This window comes from Budorcas taxicolor, chromosome 5 (assembly GCF_023091745.1).
Source record: "Budorcas taxicolor isolate Tak-1 chromosome 5, Takin1.1, whole genome shotgun sequence".
Classification (NCBI taxonomy): Eukaryota; Metazoa; Chordata; class Mammalia; order Artiodactyla; family Bovidae; genus Budorcas; species Budorcas taxicolor.
Genome location: NC_068914.1, coordinates 35,638,508 through 35,661,754, shown reverse-complemented (window position 1 = coordinate 35,661,754; position 23,247 = coordinate 35,638,508).

Genomic DNA, 23,247 nt, shown 5'->3' with positions numbered 1-23,247 from the left:
CTCCCTTGTGGGGTCCAGGAAGCTTCCCTTTTAGTGCTGCTAAGATTGAGATATCTCCTAAGGACCCAGTGGCCCATCTGAGGGACAACTCTCCCTTTTAGCTGATGGGCAGAGCTGATGTGACTTCTGAGTCCCAGGTTCCATGAATCAGCAGTTTTGATGCTTGGCTCTGGCCGTTTTTATTTTCATAGACCATCCCTTTAATGCCTCCAGGGAAATTACCGACTAGATTCCAGCCATTATATTTTTATATATATATTTAAAATGTGCTTATTTATTTATTTTTGGCTGTGCTGGGTCTTCACTGCTGCTCGAGCCGTTTGCTAGTTGTGAAGAGTGAGGACTGCTCTCTAGTTGTGCTGGGTTCTCTTGTTGCAGAGGTGGGCCCAGCTGTGGCTTCCGGGCTCTAGAGCAGTGTGGTGGTGCACAGGTTTAGCTGTTCTGTGGCGTATAGTTTCTTTCCCGATCAGGGATTGAACCCATGTCTCTTGCGTTGGCAGGTGGATTCTTTACCATTGAGCCACCAGGGAGGCCCCCAGCCTTTTTTTTTTTTTTTGGTACAGGTACAATAATATGTGGTCTTACTATTAGTAAGAGAAACTATCTCTTTAGATCAGTGATTATACAGAAAACAAATTTATCTGTAATGTATTTTTTATCCTTTTAGGTAATCAGTCAAATAATTTTTACTTTTTAAAGTTTATTTTATTGAAGTACAGTTGATTTACAATGCTGTGTTAGTTTCTGCTGTACAAAGTGATTCAGTTATACATAGAGACATTCTTTTCTATTATGGTTGATCACAGGATATTGAATATAGTTCCTCGTGCTATGCAGTAAGGACTTTATGTTTATCTATCCTTTATATAATTGCATCTGCTAACCCCCACAGTCAGGCAAATAACACTGAGCTCAAGAGGTCAAAGCAACCCCCATTCCCACCACACACATAGAGAGTGAGAATTCTTACTGGTATAATGTTTTCAATCTTATTTAAAATCAATGTGTGCAGAAGAGGGTAATTAATAGTATAAGGCAGTATCAAGTAAGTGCTAAATGGATCTCCAGACAGGTTTTGTAAATATTGCAAACCTTTATTTGTACAAAAACAAAAAACAGCAGGTACCTCATTGTTAATTGAGTAATTATTGCCCCACTACCAAGGAAGCTCTTAAAGAATTAACACAATATGCACTTTTCATCTGTTTCTTTTTTTTTTTCTGTTTTCAACTGTTTTGGTTTATCAGTCACTTAACATTTATGGAGATGTCTTCTAAGCTACGGTGAAGAAAGACAAGGAAGATTATTTCTACGTTTATGATTTCAATCTTGTTTAAAGTCTGTGTATTCATCAGAGGTGAGTTACTGAAATAAGGTGATATCAGACGAATCTCTCCTGACTGTGAGTGTTGTAGGAATTTTGAGGTCAAGGAGCTCTGGGCTGGAGGGGCGGGCTGGAGCTCTGGGCCTGAGATGAAGTCAAGGAGCTCTGGGCTGGAGGAGCTCTGGGCCTGAGATGAGCCTGTAAAGATGGACAGCAGGGGGAGAAGGGAGGCAGGTAGGGGGCAGGACAGGCAGGTGGGGAGAATGTCCGGAAGGAACAAGGGTTGGCAGAGGGACCAGATCACTCAGCCTGAGCGGAGGCTCTATTTAGGGGAGAGTGGTAGGTACTGCTTAGCCTGCAGAAGCACCCAGGAAGGTCAAAAGAGATTTCTGTCCCCTGCCTCCCACCCTGCACATATGCAGACATATGGTTAACCCTCTTCTTTCTGTTTGGATTTTTCTGAAGTACAGTTGATTTACAATGTTAATTTCTGCTGAACAGCAAAGTGATTCAGTTACACATATACATTCTTTTTCATATTCTTTTCCATTATGGTTTATCACAGGATATTGAATACAGTTCCCTATGTTATACAGTGGGGCCTTGTTGTTTATCCATTTTCTGTATAATAGTTTGCATCTGCTAACCCCAAATCCCCAATCCATCCCTCTCCCTCCTCCTCTGGCTGCTGGCAACCACAAATCCGTTCTCTGTGTCTGTTAATCTGTTTCTGTTTCATAGATAGATTCATTTGTGTCCTGTTTTAGATTGCACATGTAAGTGATATATGATATTTGTCTTTCTCTGACTTATTTCACTTAAGATGATAATCTCTAAGTCCATCCATATTGCTGCAAATGACAGTATTTCATTTTTTATGGCTGAGTAGTATTGGAGAAGGCAATGGCAGCCCACTCCAGTGTTTTGCCTGGAGCATCCCAGGGACGGGGGAGCCTGGTAGGCTGCCGTCTCTGGGGCCGCACAGAGTCGGACACGACTGAAGCGACTTAGCAGCAGCAAGTAGTATTCCACTGTGTGTGTGTATCACATTTTTTAAAATCCATTCTGATGGACATTTACACTGTTTCCATATCTTGTCTATTGTTAATAGTAATGCTGCTCCCTAATGCAGGTACATTCAGGAGATTTACACTTCCTGCATACATACGAAAGTAGGTTAATATCACTGCCCATGACACGGGACCCATTTGACCACACCTGATTAGACTCTGACGGGGGCGGGGGGCGCAGATCAGAGCTAACTCAGGTGTCGGTACCGGGCTCTCCTAACTGCTCCTGTGTGGGCCTTGGCCATGAGCTTTGTTATGGCCGCTAGCTTCCTTTGGTTTCTGCCCACTTTTCAAGTCTGATTCTCCACTTCTCCCATTAAAATTCTGGGAGCGCCCATCAGCATTCCAACCCAGTGGTTTTCTGTTGTTTGCAACCATGAACTCTGACTGGCTCCCTTTGGTCTGGTTGTCTCTCTGTGGTCATCTAGGTGTTTCTTGCTTCCATCATCCTGGGCTGTGGTTCCTTAAGGTTTTTTTTAATCTCCTGTGGCCATAACTGCACTCAAAAAACTGTCTATTTATTTGGCTGCGTTGGGTCTTAGTTGCTCTGTGGCGTGTGGGATCTTAGTTCCCAACCAGGGATTGAACCTGCAACCCCTGCCTTGTGAGGCAGATTCTTAACCACTGAACCACCATGTCAGCCCCTTTGTGTGTTTCACCTGGACTAGGAAGGGGCTCTCTTCTCTCCAGTCCATCTTCCACCCTCCTTTTTGTTGTAGTAGTACCTGGAGGGACCAGCCAGTATCTGTCACAACTGGGAGGTGCCTGCTTCTGGCTCGGACCTGGGGGAGTCTGGCTGAGTCTCTCTTGCATCACTCTCAGTGATCGGTGGCTGCTTCTGAGGCCACCAGCTGTCCCTGCTCTCCAGGAGCTCTGCCCCACACTCCAGACCCTTTCCTTCTTTCAGCCACCTGTGCCTTTTCTCACTTCCCAGAGCCTTTTTATCACAGCCCCTGGCAGCAAGGCCTCTTCCCTTGGGCACCTCCACTGCTTGCCTTAAGGGCCATTTTCCTGGAAATCTGTGCTATCCTCACTCCTGCCGCCTACCCCCTCCCACAAGACAAAGCGTCTTCCCTGCCCTCCACCTCTTCACTGCCCCTTGCCTGTAATTCTCCAGCCCAGGGAGTTTAGCAGCGCCATTGTTTACACGTGCTGCGCCTTTTACAGTTTTGTGACTTTGAAAGTGCTGTTCCCCCTTCCTCTTTCTTTACCAGGCCGTCTCTCCTCTCTGATTCTTAACCACTGGACCACCAGAGTGGCCCCTCAGCGTGTCTCACATGGACTAGAAAGGAGCTCTCCTCTCTCCAGTCCGCCTTTCCAGGGAAGGCTGTGCACGTCTTCCCTGCAGCTTTGAGCACACAGCTGTCTGTGTACACGCTTCTGTCTCTGCTGAGAGCCCAGCATCCTTGTTGGTAGGGATGGAGTCGCCCCTTAACTTAGTTCTGAGTTTCTAAGCACAGTGCTTGGGCATGACAGGCCCTCTCTAGGTTTACTTTTGAAAGTGAAAGTGTTAGCTGCTCAGTCGTGTCCAAGTCTTTGCAACCCCATGGACTCAAGCCCACCAGGCTCCTCTGTCCATGGAATTCTCCAGGCAAGAATACTGGGTTGGGTAGCTGTTCCCTTCTCCAGGGGACCTTCCTGACCCAGGAATTGAACCTGGGTGTCCCATTTTGCAGGCAGATTCAACATCTGAGCTACCAGGGAACCCCTTTCAGATGATGGATATTCGAACATACTGCTTCACGCCCAGGTGCTAATGATGTCAAGGTCTCACCATGCTCTCTCCTCCCTGCAGGCCCTCTCCTGAGGTTTGGAGATGATGCTGGCAAATTCAGGCATGCTGGCTGACTTTTGAGGTGGGGGTGGGAGGGCATTTTGATGCAGAAGCTCCTTCCGGAACCTTGCAAATAAGATCTCAAGTAATGGTGGCTGCTTGCACATCAGCCCTCCTCCCAACTGAAGATTCTCTGTTCTGGCAAACACAGTTGGGTGAGGAGCAGGAGGCCGAGCCAGCCCAGCTGCCTTGGCCGCTGTGTTCCAGGCACATTTCTAGTGTGTGTGTTGAACAGATCCTCTGCCTTCACAGAGCTCAGGTTGTGGTGAGGGCATGCGTGCTTGCTCAGTCACTAAGTCATGTCTGACTTTTTGCGACCCCATGAGCTGTAGCCCACCGTGTTCCTCTGTCCATGGGATCTTCCAGGCAAGAACACTGGAGTGCCTTGCCATTTCCTTCTCCAGGGGATCTTCCCGACCCAGGGGTCGAACTCAAGTCTCCTGCATTGGCAGGCAGATGCTTTACCACTGAGCCACCTGGGAAGCCCTGTGGTGGGGGAGACATAATAAAAAATCAACCTAGGGAGTGAATTGCATGGTATGTTAGAAGGTCCTCTGGGGAAAAAATGAGAAGTAGAGCAGGATGAAGGGGTTGAAGAAGGGACCAGGGATGGTTTTAAAGGCAGTTGTTGGGGTGGGTCTTCTTTGGATGACGCCGTCTGAGCAGTCTTGAAGCGGGGAGGGGATCAGTGCAGGAGCCTCCAGGTAGAAGGAACAGCCAGTGCGAAGACCGGAGACAGAGTGTGCCTGGAGAGTTCCAGCAGGGTAGGACGGCAGGAGGAAGACAGAGGGGCTGGGGCAGAGGCAGCAAGAATTCGAGGGCTGTTAGAAGGACTTGCCTTCTTGCTAGCAGTGATCAGGGTGTTAGGCAGATGCAGGGTGTTAAGCAGAGGCGGTAACTTGCTCCTTTACCTTTAAAAAAATGTATTTATTTATTTGGCTGCACCAGGTCTTGGTTGTGGCCCACGAGATCTTTGATCTGCACTGGGGCATATGGGATCTAATTCCCTGACCAGGGATCAAACCCAGGCCTGCTGCATTGGGTGGGTGGAGTCTTAGCCACTGGGCCTTCTGAACCCCTGGAGAAGCCCCTGTGCTTTCCCTAATCTTGCTTTATTCTTTAGGAGTCATCCTTGGAAAGCCTCTACTCCTTTGCCGGGCTGCTTAACCTTCAGATAAAATGTTCCAGTCCTGAGCTCCTGGTCTCTGTAATTTCTCTGTAATTTTCTCCCATGGGTGTGATTAGAGCAAAACTTCTAGAAAGTGCTGCAAACCTCTGCAGAAACCGGCCCCCATAGACTCCAGTTTGGTGTCACAGGGAACACAATGCTAGAACATTCTTTCAGACAGTGTTTCCCTAATTGTCCAGATAACAAGGGTCTCCTGGGCTCCTTGTGGAAGCCCCGGGCTCTGATGTGGCCTCATGGAGCTGGCGAGTCGGGGCGTGAGCGGGGCGGCCATCTGCACCATTAGACACACCTGGGGCAGGTATCCCAAGAGGCCCAGGGAGCCTGGTCCTCATAGCCACCCAGGTTCTGAGCACACCAAGAAGAGAAACAGTGACTAGGGCAAAAAAGAGGTCAGAACGTCACTTATTCCCTCCCAGAGGCTGGACTGTGAGGCATTCGTGGATGGAGGCTGACTCGTCTCAGAGCCTCGAGCTGACCCTTCCCTCGTGGCCGAGGCCCTGGAGCGTAGCAGAGCCTGCTGAAGCTCACTTCCAGAGGGAGCCGGGGAAACTGCCCCCTGCCCACCCTGCCCCACGCCGCGCCTCTCCCTGGTATGTCAGTTTCCCTGAGAAGCTGCTTCCTTCCCCAGTAGCAGGGTGGTGAGGGGAGGACCTGGGGACACCAGGGCTGTGTATGGGGGGGGGGAAGCCCTCCTCCTGGTGAGCTGTCTCCCTTGAACACCTCAGGTGATAGGCATGGCCAGGAAAATCTGTGAAGCAGGTCTTAGGACTTTTGCAGTATTATCTCTTGTTGTCTGTGATTTCTTTTCTCTCTCTCTCTCTCTCTTTTTTTTTTACTGGGAAAGCTCACTTTTTAAAAAAAAAGGTTTTTACTGAAGTATAGCTGTTTTACAATGTTGGGTTAGTTTCTACTGTACAGGAAAGTGAGTCAGTGATATGGACACATATATCAGTTCTTTATTGGAGTTCTTTCCTGTTTAGGTCATCACAGAGCGCTGAGGAGAGTTTCCTGTGCTCTCAGTAGATTCTCATTAGTTATCTATTTTATCCATAGTATCAGTGGTATATATAGGCCAGTCCCAATCTCCCAATTCATCCCCCCACCTTTCCACCTTGGTATCCATACATTTGTTCTCTATATCTATGTTTGTATTTCTCCTGTGCAGATCAGTTCATGTGTACCATTTTTCTACCCGTATGTGTTAATATATGTTTTCCTCTTTCTGACTTACTGCTGTGCTTTGAGGGTGCTGGCTCCAGAGAGCATCTGGAGTGCGTGCCTGATGGTGATGACAAGGATCTACTCACTGGTTTGTTTCTGTGGGGCCCACACTGGCGATTCCACTGTTGTACACAGGCCTGAGCAAGTGGCTTTAATTCTGAAATCAAACTAAAAGTTTTATTCTGTGATCTCTTGCCTTTGAGGCTTACTTGCCAGAGTCTTGAACAGACCAATCTCTTGGGGTGTGTGGCCTGTGTGTGTGTTGTACAGCAAAATAACCAGCGGGAAAACCTAATTATATTATTTTGGAATGATTAGATTTTCAGGGGCTTCCCAGGGGGTAGCCCATGGGTAAAGAATCTGCCTGCCAGTGCAGGAGATATGGATTCTATCCCTAGGTTAGGAAGATCCCCTGGGGTAGGAGATGGCAACCCACTCTAGTATTCTTGCCTAGGAAATCCCATAGACAGAGGAGCCTGGCGGGCTACAGTCTATGGGGTTGAAAAAGAGTTGGACATGACTGAGCTAAAAACAACAACAAAGATTCTCAGGTTGCAAAGAAAGGTCTAGAGGAATGTCTGTGCACTTCTAATTTATATATATATATATTTTTTTTTTTAAATTGAAAACTATTTTTCTAAGCTGGCAAATTATGTGCAGTTAAATTCAGGCATAGATTTGCTTGGAGAGAAAATTGCCTTGAAATGAGTGATTTTGTTTTTGTGCCTTAATTTTTGTCTGTGATGGTAACTGTAGGTTTTAGAAAATTGAAAACCAGTAACTGATCATCTACTTTGAGACCCTAAAATCGGCTGAGACCCTGGGTCATGCCGAGCGGCCTCCGCGCCGGCTTGTGGATGGGGGTGCCTGCGGCTGGCCGTGTGACGCCCTCTTTGCCTGCAGCGTCCTCTCAGCTGTAGGAGTGCCACTCGATTGATTTGGGAAAGTTAAAAAATCTGTGCTAAGGCAGGTGGGGGAAATACAGAAAGCTAGATGATTGCTGATCCAACTGCTGATATTTTCCAGGTAGGATGACCTCTGTAGGGCTTTTTGCTTTAACTGTCATCTCTGCTGTGCCGTTGTTACCGAAAGGTGTGGGATTCGGCTGTTTGTCACCCACAAGCCAATAAACAGGACAGATTGGTGGAAGGGAAAGTTTGCTTTATTTCAGATGCTGGCGACTGTGGAGGGGAGGGTGGACATCTGTTCGAAGGCTGACTCCTCCTGACTGGCAGCCAGTGGGGCAAGAGCTCTTATAGCCAGAAGGAGGGGGCTGCATGCAGAAACAGCACAGCCAGTTCAGCCAGTTCCTCCCTTCCCAGGTAAGCTCTGCCCCTCCGATACTCTGTGTCATCTCAACTCCGTTCCTTTTTCTGGGGGCCTGTGTTCTGGAACCTTCCGTCATCTTCAAACTGGTCATCGGTGGTCTGACCAGCATCATCTTGGTTGTTTTAGGTACAGTTAATCTTCAGTTCTAGGGTCTGACATTTCCCATTTCGTTGGGGCTAATTCATGGAATTGTGGCAGCTCATGTCCTGGGTACAGTCTGGTCATTATGTAGTTAACGTCTTCGTTCTGGTGGAGGTTTCAGTACCTATAGACAGCTCATGGGATCTGGCTCAGAATATTGCCTATAGCCAAGGGAGAGAGAAAGAGCTAAAGGTCCTTGATTGTGCTAATGACTGCATTATTACTATTTGTCCCCTTTGACTGTTTTCCTTTGTTTCCACATTTCTCACTTCTCTGACTAAACTTATTCTTTGACTAAAGTTTTCCACAGACAAAAGACAGGCTGAGAACATTGGGGGGGGGTGGGGGTGGGGCAAGGACCATAGGGTCCTGCTCTGTTTCACTGTGGTCACTGAGCACGTGACCTGGCTCTGCGAGCACTGCCTCCTGTAACAGGTTCCGATGTTCAGTCCCTAGACACACGTGGCCGACTGCCCCCTTTCTGCTACACTTGGAAAGTCTAATCCTCTGGCTGTGCTTTTCAACAGTAGAAATGTTGGACTGTGCTATGTCCTGTATTAATTTTCCTTCTAGAACTACAGAACCATAGAACTACATGTTCTGTACACTTGGCTTTCCTGGCTAATGGTTCTCAAATATAAGCCAGCCTCAGAATCCCCTGGAAGGCTTAGGAAAGCCCAGATTTCTGACCAGGCGGGTCTGGGGCTGGGCCTGAGGAGTCTCTACGAGTTCCCAGATGATGCTGATGCTGCTGGTCTGGCCATACATTGAAAACCGCTGCTCTCGGCAAAGTTCGCAGATTCAGTTCGTCTAGGTTAGCAGTTCCTAACTTCCGAGGTACGCTCTGCTCCTCCATTATGCCATGTCTCACAGCTCCGTTCCTTTTTCTGGGGGCCAGTGCTCTGGAACCTTCTGTTGGGGACTCCAGCTTTCAGCTTGATTTATTGGAACTGGGATGGCCAGTCAGCATCCACTAACACCTGCCTACTTTCTGCTGAGCCGCCGGCTGTGCTGCAGGGTCCTTCCATGTGTTATCTGCTCTTCATGCCCCCCCAAGCTAGCTTGTGTAGCCTCCCTTCATGGAGACTCTGGAGTTAAATGACTTCAGCAAGGTCCAGTGTGATGATGGGTCTCAGCCGTTGGATGCAGAGCCCACTGTTTGTCCCTTTGCTGTGCAGTCCTTTTCAGGAGCATTTGTGTCCTGGAGGCGGTTGCTTGGAGGCTGGGCGTGAGACGAAATAAATGCATGTCTGCTTGGTGAGATTTCTGACACTGGTCAGGCTGCTGAGAGAGGGAAAGAAGTCTGGTTAGCAGGACGTTTGCAGCACTGTCCTTGTTGAATTAGTTATAGGCTGGCCCATGCCAATGGTTGTATTTTGCTTTCTTTTCTTTCTCTTGAGAGTCGCAGAGGATGGAGGAGAGATCAATCTCTTTGCTTCTCAGAGGAAATGATAGTTCTATCCTCTCCTCTGCCAACTTCCCACAGAGAATTGGGTGTCCTAGGCAGTGGCCCTTGCTTTGAGAATGTAGCCCAAGAGGTAGGTTTTGAGGGAATGTGGAGGTTTGAGGTCTTGGGTGTGAAGGGTGCTTCAGGGCAGGAAATGGAGCCAGAAGCCAGAAGTGTCACGTGGAGGAGACTGCCGCCCTTGGGATGCTCTCAGTGTTTTGGTCATTTTTGCCTTCTTGTTGGGAACTGTTCAGGGTAACAGAAAGCTTGTGATTTTGAGGCCAGATAAAGCTGCCTGCCTGCCTGCAGCCTGATTCTGCCCTGTCGGAACGCTAGCATTGGCTCCTGGGAGAGCTGTCTGAGAGCCTGTAAAAACAAGATGATGAAATGTAATTTAGTCCACAGCGAGCTCCACGAAAGTGGGCACCGCGTCAGGAAACTTTGTGGCGTCCCCTTGTTGCACTGCAGATGGACACGCAGTTGATGATTCTCTTGGAAGTGGGGTGACCCCCGGTGGATGATCAGGAGGTGATACATGGATGGAGGGGAGTCGGACCCCTGTGAGTCAATTCTTTCCAACTGTTCCCTTCTTTTTTCATTTAAGTGATTCCTTTTTAAAGTTTATTGACCTTTTCCATTAAAATTGTTTTTGCCTAGTCTGTGCCTTAGCCAGGGAGAACCTCAACTCTCCTTTTCTTTCTAAGCTACAACAACAACAACAACAACAAAATTGGCTCGTGGCTTACCCCTTCCAGGCAAACTTAGAGGATTAAATGAGTTACTGTTTTCTTCCTTCGATGCAGGGCTCACCTTTCCAACCTCCATAGCATCACAGTTAGCTTCTCGTTGCTGGGGATCCAGGTGCATTTATCTCTCGAGGAGGCTGCTGTAAGCCTCTCAGGAGTGGGGGCCGTGATTCTTCCATGACATGCAGCTGAGTTTAAAAATAACGACCGAGTTTCTGTCTCCTGTTTAGCTTATGGTTCATTGTGTAATTTGCTGTCATTCTTGGGTTTAGCAGGTGTTTTCTTAATCCTGTGTCTTGGTTGTTTGCTTTCTTATCCCTAAGTGCCCAACCTCACAAAGCCTTAGCATTATATAAATATTTATTAAATATGCTTCACAGACTCTTACCAGGGGCTGTATTCACACATCCCAGCAGAATGTGCTACCCCTTTTCTGTGTCCAAGACATAGTACTCTGCAGGAATCAAGAATAAATCCTTGATCTTTAGGTACTAATCAGTTCTGGGGTTCAGCTTTTATAAGCCTGGGAAGGGGCCTTTTCCCTTCCTCTTGCCTGTAGGGTGAACGAATGTGTCACCCAGCACCTCGCACAGTTCCTGGTCTGGAGAGGGCACTTCCTAAATGTTTGTGGAGTGGCTTAAACTGCCACAGACTAGGGTAGAGAAGCTGTGTAGCACACTTGTGACAACAGAGAGAAGAACCAAAGTTTTGCAGTCAGAGGAATAGAGAGCTGGACGGTTGAATTCAGTAGACCAACAAATACCTGTTGGGTGATAAAGAGGTGAATTTCCATCGGTCAGTTTCAGCATCTCTGAGGGCATTATTTTTAAGATGATGTAAGAGAATCCCAGGGATGGGGGAGCCTGGTGGGCTGTTGTCTCTGGGGTCGCACAGAGTTGGACACGACTGAAGCGACTTAGCAGCAGCAGCAGCAAGAGTGAATGCTTCTTAAAGCTGTAATATTGATATGCTAGTTGTGTGTGTGTGTGTGTTAGTCACTCATTTGTGTCCAACTCTTTGCAACCCCATGGACTGTAGCCCGCCAGGCTCCTCTGTCTATGGAATTCTCCAGGCAAGAACACTGGAGTGGGTTGCCATTTCCTTCTCCAGGGGATCTTTCTGAACCAGGGATCAGATCCCCATCTTCTGAGTCTCCTGCCTTGGCGGGTGAATTCTTTACCACTGAGCCACCCGGGAAGTCCTGATATGCTAGTTAACACTTTTATTGAAGTGAAGTGAAAACTCAGCATGGGCCCTTAGCTCAGTCAGAACAGGTAGCCCTGGGCATAATGCCCGTTTGGGGTCTTTCTTACTCCAAATGCACACACACAGCTTGCATCTTCCTCTCTGAGCTATTTGCCCAACTTACGCATGGTCAGCCAGGCATTTCTTTAAAGGGGATTCTTTGTTTTTTTTAAATTGAAGTATAGTTGATTTGCAGTGTTCTGTTTCTGGTGGGGAGCAGAGTGATTCCGTTATATACTTGTGTGTATATGCTGGTTCTTTTTCGTTAGAGGTTATCACAAGATGCTGAATGTAGACAGTTCCCTGTGCTACACGATAGGGCCTTGTTGATCTGGTTTGTATATAGTAGTTTGTGTCTTCGAATCCCAGGCTCCTGATTTATCCCTCCTCCACCCCCTTTTCCCTTTGGTAATCATGATTTTGTCTTCTATGTCTGTAAGCCTGTTTATGTTTTAGAGTAAGTTCATTTGTCTCATTTTTTTAGATTCCACATGTAGTGGTAGTAGTGTTAGTCGTCCAGTCGTGGCCGACTCTTTGCGACCCCGTGGACTTGTAGCCCGTCAGGCTCCTCTATCCGTGGGATTCTCCAGGCAGGAATACTGCTGTGGATTGTCATTCCCTCCTCCAGAGAATTTTCCCGACCCAGGGATTGCACCCAGGTCTCCTGCATTGCAGGCAGATTCTTACTGTCTGAACTGCAGGGAAGTCCTGTAAATAATACCAGATGGTCTTTGTCTTTCTTGTCTGACTTCCTTTGCTTAGTATGATAATCTCTAGGTCCATCCATGTAGCTGCAAATGGCATTATTTTACCCTCTACTTGTTATTAACATTATTCAATTAGTTATGGTTAAATATTTGAAGGAGCCTAAGTTCATTACTATTTTTGAAACTAATTCCCATGTAAAAAGTGTGAAAATGAATTTAGCATGAAATTGTTCTGACTAGTAGTAAAGAAGTTTGTTTCCAGTGTGAATGGTACAGGCTGAGTTGTGTCTCCTCAAATTCGTGTGTTGAAATGCTAACCTCAAAATGGCGTGTTTGGAGACAACGTGTCTAAAGAGGTAATTATGCTAAAATGAGATTATGAGAGTTGGTGCCCATGTAAGAAGAGATGAAGATACAGGTGGAGGGAAGACTCTGAAGACACAGGGTGACGGAGGCCATGGGTAAGCCAAGGAGAGAGGCCTCCGAGGAAGCCAACTGTGACTTCCTCCGGCCTCCAGAGCTTAAGTAATTGCTGTGGTGTGAGCCAGCCAGCTGTAGGCCTTTGTTCCGGCTGCCCTGGGAAACCAAGATGGCGGGTGCTTGTTGAAACACGTGTGTGCCTGCAGGGTCGTCTTGAGTCTCATCCTGATGCCCCTGAGTGGGCTAGTTGTGACAGGCCGGACCCTCTGTGTGCAGAGAGGGCCATCCAGGGTCCAGTGAGTCCCTCTTTATCTGGACGGTCAGTGTGGGAGACCCACACACAGCTGATGAATGGAGGCGAATGCTGGATTGGGCCCTGTGGGCCTGGTGGTGTCCCTCTGTGCACGTTTCATGGGTTGAAGTCAGGGTGAGAGAAGGAATGTTCCTGAAATGAAGCCCTGCTGCCTTCCGCCACCAGGTCCCTGGATCCCTAAGGTCTGTTTCTTGGAACCACATCTCCTCACTGGAGCTCACCTGTGATCACTTTTGCTCATATTTGGTACTTAGTTGACCTTCTATAGGTTAGTAAGTGATGTTACTTATTTATCCTAACATGTTGTAATAAAGGACAGAGCATCACCTTTTCCCCGAGAGTACAGGCAGATGTGTTAGGCCAAATATCCATATACTTGTTCTTAAAAGCAGAGGCCATGCCAGGGTAATGTTTATTTTTATGGTCTCTGAGTCCTGTCATCCCACTTTGCTTTGTGTGTGTGTGAGTTGCTGAGTCATGTCTGACTGTTTGCAACCCATGGACTGTAGCTCACCAGGCTCCTCTGTCCATGGGATTCTCCAGGCAAGAATACTGGAGTGGGTAGCTATTCCCTTCTCCAGGAGATCTTCCCGACCTAGGGATCGAACCCAGATCTCCCATGTTGTGGGTAGATTCTTTACCGTCTGAGCCACTAGGGAATCCCTTGCTTTGTATCCTTCAACAAACTTATCGGCCTCCCTGACCTTTCGTTTCCTCATCTATAGAATGGTTTAATAAAAGTTTTTTCATCATAGGGACATTGGGAGGATTAATGAGGTCATTTCTTCATGGCCCATATCCCATTGCCTGACATGTAGTAAGCCCTGTTCTTATATTATTTAAACACCTCATCATTAAGTACCCGAGGAATTTATGGAGGTCAGGAATTGCACTTCGAATTCCAACAACACTGGATACTTAAATTGAAAATAGTAGCTGATTCATCTTTAAAATGCAAAGTTCTTATGAGTCTGACAAGAGGCAGTGCTTGTAAGGAGTTTAACACATGCATGGAATCTTGTCAGTGCTCATGAATGGTAAACGTACAGCATCAAGGTGGGTCTGAGATTGGTTTGGCTCCACCTCCTCCACTGAGTGACTCCATGACCTTAAGTAAGTCTCTGAAGCTCTTTAAGCCCCAGTTGACTCGTTGGTAAAAGGTAAACAATGGCAGAACTTACCCCCTCAGGTTTGCTGTGAAGCTCAGTGTGCTTTATACAGATTTGTGTTATTCCTGTTGTTGCCATTGCTGTTGTTTTCCATGATTGGTTTTCTAAAATATATAATGGCTGATGAGGGATGAGGCTTTCCAGAATGGAGTTCTGAGTGGCTGTGAGAACAGTCTGTGTGGCTCACCTGTGATCCCACTGATTGCCAGGTGACCTGGCTCTGTGTGCAGCTCTCTCTGCCCTCATGCCAGGCACACCCCTCCTGATGCTGTGCGCTGCAGCCAAGCCAGTGACCTTCCTAGACAGAAGGGCAAAGAAAAAGGAGGCGCTTCCTTCTCCTGTCGGAACACACACTATAGACTTAAACTGCTCTGTCTGTGTGTGTGTGCATAGTTAGAACACTGTAACACCTACAGGTGGTGTGTAGAAAGCATGGTACTGTCGTGTAAATGTGGCAACAGAAAGAACGAATAACTTAGAGAGGTGAGGCTGCTGCAGTTTGCAAAATGCAGACAAAGCCACAAGCACCATCTTTTGGGGTTTGTATTTAGGTCAAGGAGAAAAATGAAGAACAATTATTCAGCTCCTGGTGAAACAGGAAGAAAGCAAGTGTTCTTGAGTATTAGCTTAGAGCCAAGTACTATGGCTGGCATTTTACAGAAATTCCCTCATTCAGAAATAATGCCATTTGCAACAACGTGGATGGACCTGGAGATGATCACACTAAGTGAAGTAAGTCAGAGACAGATACTGTGTATCGCATATATGTGGACTCAAAGAAAATGATACAGTTGAACTGATCTACACAGCAGAAACAGACTCACAGACCTAGAGAACAGACTTATGGTTACCGGGGGGAAATTGGGATTGACATGAACACACTGCTATATTTAGAATAGATAGCCAAGCAAGACCTGTTGTGTAGCACACAGGGAAGTCTGCTCAATATTCTGTAATAACCTAAATGGGAAAATAATTTGAAAAAGAACAGATAAATGTATAACTAAATCACTTTGCTGCACACCTGAAACTAATACAACATTGTAAGTCAATCATCAGTTCAATTCAGTCTCTCAGTCGTGTCTGACTCTCTGTGACCCCATGAACTGCAGCACGCCAGGCCTCCCTGTCTATCACCAGCTCCCAGAGTTTACTCAAACTCATGTCCATTGGGTCAGTGATGCCATCCAACTGTCTCATGTTCTGTCGTCCCCTTCTCCTCCCACCTTCAATCTTTCCCAGCATCCGGGTCTTTTCAAATGAATCAGCTCTTCACATCAGGTGGCCAAAGTATTGACGTTTCAGCTTCAACATCCGTCCTTCCAATGAATACCCAGGACTGATCTCCTTTAGGATGGACTGGTTGGACCTACTTGCAGTCCAAGGGACTCTCAAGAGTCTTCTCCAACACCACAGTTCAAAAGCATCAATTCTTTGGCACTCAGCTCTCTTTATAGTCCAACTCTCACATCCATACATGACCACTGGAAAAACCATAGCCTTGACTAGGTGGACCTTTGTTGCCAAAGTAATGTCTCTGCTTTTTAATATGCTGTCTAGGTTGTTTATAACTTTCCTTCCAAGGAGTAGGCATCTTTTAATTTCATGGCTGCAATCACCATCTGCAGTGATTTTGGAGCCCCCCAAAATAAAGTCAGCCACTATTTCCTCTCTTTTCCCATCTACTTGCCATGAAGTGATGGGTTTTCTGAATGTTGAGCTTTAAGCCAACTTTTTCACTCTCCTCTTTCACTTTCATCAAGGGACTCTTTAGTTCCTCTTCACTTTCTGCCGTGAGGGTGGTGTCATCTGCATATCTGAGTTTATTGATATTTCTCCTGGCAATCTTGATTCCAGCTTGTGCTTCATCCAGCCCAGCGTGTTTCATAGTGTACTCTGCATATATGGTAAATTAACTATACCCCGATATGAAATAAAAATTAAAAAAATTCCCTCATTTAGTTTGAGTCACTAAAGGTAGAGAAAACATGTAGCTCCCCTGCTGCTTCAGTTTTCTTGGTCAAGGAGAAGGCTGGAAAAGCTTGCTTATAAGAGATTTGAAGCCCAGGAAAAACAAGGTGAACGTGAACTCCAAATGAGTTGGTTTCCTTACCTGAACAAATTAATCCCCAGGATTTTTCTAGTCTGTGTTGTGGTGATTGTTGAATCATTGTCCTTAGTCATTGAGGAGCTATAGAAAGAGGTGGCAGAGGACAGAGAACTGAGTCCCACAGACTTTAGATTTTAAACTTTAGTTTTAGTCTCAGATGTATTCTGGACTGTTAATCAGTGTTAACATAGATGTTTATTCTATGAGAAGGGGAAGCGTCAATCACCAAAAGCCCATCATGGGTTCACTCCAACAAGCATGGCGGGTGAGCTTGTTGGGTTTGTAATTAGCATCATTACCTTGGGAAACATTTGCTGAATGCTGTAGCTATGGGATGTATGGATTTGGACATGTTATACTTGACAAGGCCTTTTGGTACCCTTTTGGAAAAAAGGAGTGAGGTGTTGGAGAAAGGATGGGCTTCCCAGGTGGCTCAGGGGTAAAGAATCCACCTGCCAAGATGCAGAAGATGTGGGTTTGATCCCTGGTTGGGGAAGATCCCCTGGAGAAGGAAATGGCAGCTCACTCCAGAATTCTTGTGTGGGAAATCCCATGGATAGAGGAGCCTGGTGGGCTACAGCACATAGGGTCACAAAGAGTTGGACAAGACTTAGTGACTAAAGAATGACAACCACAGAAAGTATGTTGGATGATGGCTCGTTAACGTGGAGACAAAAGAAGTTTGTCAATGGCTGTTTCCTGAAAGCAGTCATTGGCGTGTTGGTGACCCTCCAGGAGGAAGACTGCCTTAGTCCCTTTGGGGGGGTCAACATTTTCATCAGTGCCTTGAATGAGCTGTTGATAAGCTGATCATTTTTATGAAAAATTTAGGATTCAGTCATGTTAGCTGCCAGAAAAATGGGGTTGCAGTTGAAGGTCAGGGATGTTGATGTTGATGGTGATGATCCCAGTCAGGAGGGAAGAAATTGAGAGAAGAGTCATTTTAGCAGTGAAGTCCCTTCACATCAACTTTTTGCTGATTTGCAACGATTGTTGGGTTTCTAAATAAGGAAGGACTTAACAGGATTATGACCTTTCCTTTTCAAAAGATGAAAGCTGAAAGGGAACAAGCACAGAAATGATGGCATATGTAGGATGAGTAAAGGCTTATTCAGCAAATTCTGTGATCCTCATTAAATGATAGGAGAAGCAGTTAGCTGACTTTTAGGCCAGCTGCCTGATACTTCATAGGGTTTGCAGAAGTAGCCGTTTTGTAATTGCAGCCAAGTTTGAGCTATTTGTGAATGTGCCATCACTTTATCAAATAGTTTCTATTGCAAGTTAACAGGTTTTCTCTTTGAATGTTTTTTACAGTGAAAAGCTTATGTATGTAAAGGCTAAACTAAATTTTCTAGAGAGTCTGCAATCAAAAGACTTTATCTTCCCGGAAGTTACTTAATGAACAAGTGTCAGTGTTGTGAAAGTTGTATATAATAGTGTAGTTTGTGTGTGTATGTTTGTTTTTTACTAAACCATGTCTTTGATCCACTGTAGTACAGTACTTTCAAACTTTTGGGGCTGTGACCCAAAGTGAGAGCAACATTTTGCCTGGTGATTCAGTGCGCACACACACACACTTTACAGAGAACTGACACAAACACTTGTGAAAAACTTTTCATATTTTTTGCTGTATTTGATTCTATTGTTGTTGCTTATAAATACTGATGAAGACCTTCTCTATTGATTTTTATCACTGTTTTTAAAGCCCTGGCCTAACAGAGCCACAAACCATATTTTAATGCTATAATCATTCTTTCTTCCAAGGAGGAACTTGTATATAATCATCTCATATTGTGTCATTATAATGATGTCAAGTGAAGTACTTCTAGAGAGCAAGGATTTTACAGATGGAGAGCAGTTACGGTGAGTGTTGACTCATAGATGGGAAACAAGATGGAGTCTGGTCACTGGTTTATGGCCCATTTGTAATGAGTTGCCCTAAACCTCTCAGCCACCTTATGTCTGGAAATTCGGAGGAAATATTTACTACAGAGTCTAAGGGTTGGAGGGAGTCATAGAGGTCACCTGTTATAACTTCTCTCCCAGTTTAGGGCTCAATTCTGTGGTATGTTCACAATAGCCCAGTCAACTTCTGCTTGATTACCTTCTGAGATGGGGAGTTCACGCCCTTAGGTTTCTATTGTAGCTGTAAGGAATGACCTCAGATTGAGGGACTTAAATTTGTTATCTTCAGTTTAGTTCAGTCGCTCAGTCGTGTCCGACTCTTTGTGACCCCATGAATCACAACACTCCAGGCCTCCTTGTCCATCACCAATTCCTGGAGTTCACTCAGACTCACGTCCATCGAGTCGGTGATGCCATTGAGCCATCTCATCCTCTGTCGTCCCCTTCTCCTTCTGCCCCCAATCCCTCCCAGCATCAGAGTCTTTTCCAATGAGTCAACTCTTCGCACGAGGTGGCCAAAGTACTGGAGTTTCAGCTTTAGCATCATTCCTTCCAAAGAAATCTCAGGGCTGATCTCCTTCAGAATGGACTGGTTGGATCTCCTTGCAGTCCAAGGGACCCTCAAGAGTCTTCTCCAACACCACAGTTCAAAAGCATCAATTCTTTGGTGCTCAGCTTTCTTCACAGTCCAACTCTCACATCCATACATGATCACTGGAAAAACCATAGGCTTGACTAGATGCACCTTTGTTGGCAAAGTAATATCTCTGCTTTTCAGTATGCTATCTAGGTTGGTCATAACTTTCCTTCCAAAGAGTAAGTGTCTTTTAATTTCATGGCTGCAGTCACCATCTGCAGTGATTTTGGAGCCCCCCAAAATAAAGTCTGACACTGTTTCCCTATCTATTTGCCATGAAATGGTGGGACCAGATGCCATGATCTTTGTTTTCTGAATATTGAGCTTTAAGCCAACTTTTTCGCTCTCCTCTTTCACTTTCATCAAGAGGCTTTTGAGTTCCTCTTCACTTTCTACCATAGGGGTGGTGTCATCTGCATAGCTGAGATTATTGATATTTCTTCCAGCAATCTTGATTCCAGCTTGTGCTTCTTCCAGCCTGGCATTTCTCATGATGTACTCTGCATAGAAGTTAACTAAGCAGGGTGACAAGATACAGCCTTGACGTACTCCTTTTCCTATTTGGAACCAGTCTGTTCTATGTCCAGTTCTAACTGTTGCTTCCTGACCTGCATACAGGTTTCTCAAGAGGCAGGTCAGGTGGTCTGGTATTCCCGTCTCTCTCAGAATTTTCCATAGTTTATTGTGATTCACACAGTCAAAGGCTTTCACATAGTCAATAAAGCAGAAATAGATGTTTTTCTGGAACTCTCCTGTTTTTTTAAATGATCCAATGGATGTTGGCAATTTGATCTCTGGTTCCTCTGCCTTTTCTAAAACTGGCTTGAACATCTGGAAGCTCGTGGTTCATGTATTGCTGAAGCCTGGCTTGGAGAATTTTGAGCATTACTTTACTAGCGTGTGAGATGAGTGCAATTGTGTGGTAGTTTGAGCATTCTTTGGTATTGCCTTTGTTTGGGATTGGAATGAAAACTGACCTTTTCCAGTCCTGTGGCCACTGCTGAGTTTTCCACATTTGCTGGCATATTGAATGCAGCACTTTCATAGCATCATCTTTTAGGATTTGAAATAGCTCAACTGGAATTCCATCACCTCCACTAGCTTTGTTCGTAGTGATGCTTTCTAAGGCCCACTTGACTTCCTATTCCAGGATATCTGGCTCTAGGTGAGTGATCATACCATCGTGATTATCTTGGTCATGAAGATCTTTTTTGTACATTTCTTCTGTTGTAATTCCATAGTTTGAACTGGGTCTCACTGAGCTAAAATCAAGGTGTTTGCAGGGCTGCATGCCTGAATGCTATAGGAGAGAATCTGATTGAACGAATTTTAAGATCCCTTCTGGAAGTTGTTGCATTTTCCCCTTGGGCTATGGTTGACCAGCTCATCCAGGTCTGCCTGAGGCTTTCCAGGTTGCATTTATTTGTGTAGTTTTGGCTGTACCACGTGGCATGCAGGGTCTGATTTCTCTGACCAGGGATTGAGCCCAGGCTCCCTGCATTGGAAGTGCAGAGTCTGAGAGGTCCCCATGGACTGTCCACGTTTTAGCACTGAATGTCTCATGTCTTACATACCCAGTCCTGGGCAAACCGGGACAGTTATTCACCCTAGTTGTGGTATGTCTTGTGTATCTAATAAATGACATTTCTAATGTTTCTCGCAAAGAATTTGGAGTAGCTATCAGTCAGAGACTCACATAAATTAACATTAATAAAATTTAAATAATGAATCAGAACCAAGCAAAGGAAGCAAATATCTAACCACAAGCACAGATCTATTTTAGAGACACTTTGTTTTTGTTGGCTTTAAATTCTTAGAGGAATTTCTCATGGGACTTCATATAAGGACAGTGAGTAATGTAAACAATGTTCTTGGCAGTAGTTCTTCAGTAAGTGCAAAAATTTTTTCATGCGGCCCTTAAAAACCAAAGATAGGATATTTAGGTGTGCTGTAGCAGTGCTGGCTTTATGAGGTTCTTAGCTAATGAAATACAATTAATAGTGTTGTCCTTATCAAGAATTACCCAGGGAATAAGCTTTGAGCACCAGAAGGAGTGGCTGTCTTGTCTCTTAGAAAAGTAGATCTCAGAGAACAAGAAACAGGCTCAAAGTTATCAGACAGACTATTAAAGATAGGCCCTCCTATTAAAGATAGTTAATGCCCTCAAAATGTACTTTAAATGACAGATGTAATAGCAGAATGGTGAAACACAGACAAGTGTCTGTTTTAAGTATGAATTTTTTTTTTTTTTTGGTTTGTATCAGTGCATGCCAGGGGCTGTAATCATTTGAAGGACTGGTTGGAACTGGAGGATCTGCTTCTGCGTTGACTCACTCACACAGTACTAGTTGTTGAACTAGTTGAACTAGTGTGTTGAACTCACACAGAACTAGTTGTTCTAGTGGAACTGGAAGACTGTAATTCCTCTTTACATGGGCCCCTGTATAGATTGCTTGAATAGGTCTTCATCACAAGGTGGGATGGCTTCCCCTAGAACATGGAACCAATCAGAGAGCAAGGCAGAAGCCACACTATGGTTTCATGACATTGATAGCAACCTCATGAGAGATCTTCAGCCAGAACCACCAGCTCTGGTTTTCCAAGATTCCTGATCCACAGAGACTGTGCATTAAGTGATTTAGTTTGAGTTGATTTAATACACATCAATAGATAACTAATGCAGATGGGCATATCGGCCGACTGGACACTTCAGAGGAATCAAGAGGATTATAGGTCTGTTAAAAGTCAAGCCAGAGCACAAAGAATGAAAACTATGGAGAAAGAGAAGAGAACAGCATATCTGAGATGGGTGGACACATATTTAACACATACAGGTGGACTCATAGAGGGGGAAGAGAGATGAAGATGCAAAAAAAAATGCTTAAAAGTAATGGGTAAGACCTTTCCAAAGGTAATGAAAGACAACAAACCACAAGTCCAAGGAGTTTAGAGAGCCTCAAGCAAAGTAAGTGCGTAGGAAAAGATACCTAGGCATGTAATAGTCAAACTGTTCAGAACCAAAGGTAAGGGGAAAGACTTTATTTTATTTTAATTTTTATTTTTACTTTATTTTACTTTACAATACTGTATTGGTTTTGCCATACATTGACATGAATCCACCATGGGTGTACATGCGTTCCCAAAGACTTTGGAGTAAACAGAAAAAGGAGAGCTATTTCAACAGAGGAATAAGGGTAATAACAACATCTGCCTTCTCATAAACCAGCCAAGCCAGAAGACAGTGGAGTTATAACTTTAAAGTACTGAAAGAACAAAAAAACCACACAAAAACCCCTGCCAACCCAGATGCTTTACCTAGACAGAATGTCTTTCGGAAATGAAGATAAAATTCAGACAGTTTCAGACAAAAGCTGATAAAACTCATTACCAACAGAGTGTAAGTTTAAATGAAGCTCATCAGGCAGATGGAAAATAATAACAGATGAGCATTTCGATTTACACAGAAATCAAGAGTGCTGGAAATAGTAACTATGTGGGTAAATAAAAACAGACATTTCCCTCTAATTTTTGCTCTCCTTGATCAATAATTGGTTGTCTGAAGAAAAATAACAGTGTATTGTGGGGTTTGTAGCATATATAGAAGTAAAATACGTGACACCAATGACACAAAGAACAGGAGGTTGCCAAGAGAAGTGTGCTGCCCCTTCTGTGAAGTGGAATGATTATAAGCATTCTCCTTTTTAAATCCATAGTATGTTTCATTCATTTTGCTTACTGTCTCCTTCATTTATCCGATAGCTCCATGAGGCAGGATTCTTTTTTTCTTTTACTGTTTTATTTTCTGCTGTACCTTTAATGCCTTGTTGTTGTTCATTTGCTCAGTCGTGTCCGACTCTTTGTGACCCCATGGACTGCAGCACGCTAGACTTCCCTGTCCTTTACTATCTGCCTGAGTTTGCTCAGACTCATGTCCATTGAGTCGGTGATGCCATCCAGCTATCTCATCCTCTGTTGCCCCCTTCTCCTCCTGCCCTCAGTTTTTCCCAGCATCAGGGTATTTTCCAATGAGTAGGTTGTTCACATTAGGTGGTTGAAGTATTGGAGCTTCAGCATCAGTCCTTCCAGCAAATATTCAGGGTTGATTTCCTTTAGGAATGACTGGTTTGATCTCATTGCTGTCCAAGGGGACTCACAAGAGTCTTCTCTAGCACCATAGTTCTGTGACTAGCCTGGCCTAAAATACATGCTTGAAAATATGACGGAATGAAAACGTGTGCATGGACGTGTACTCAGTTGCTCGGTCATATCCGACTCTTTGTGACCCCATGGACTGTAGCTCATCTGGCTCCTCTGTCCATGAGATTATCCCGGCAAGAATACTGGGGTGGGTTGTCATTTCCTCCTCCAGGGGATCTTCCTTTCCCAGGGATAAAGGGTACATCTCTTGTGTCTCCTGCATTGGCAGTCAGATTCTTTATT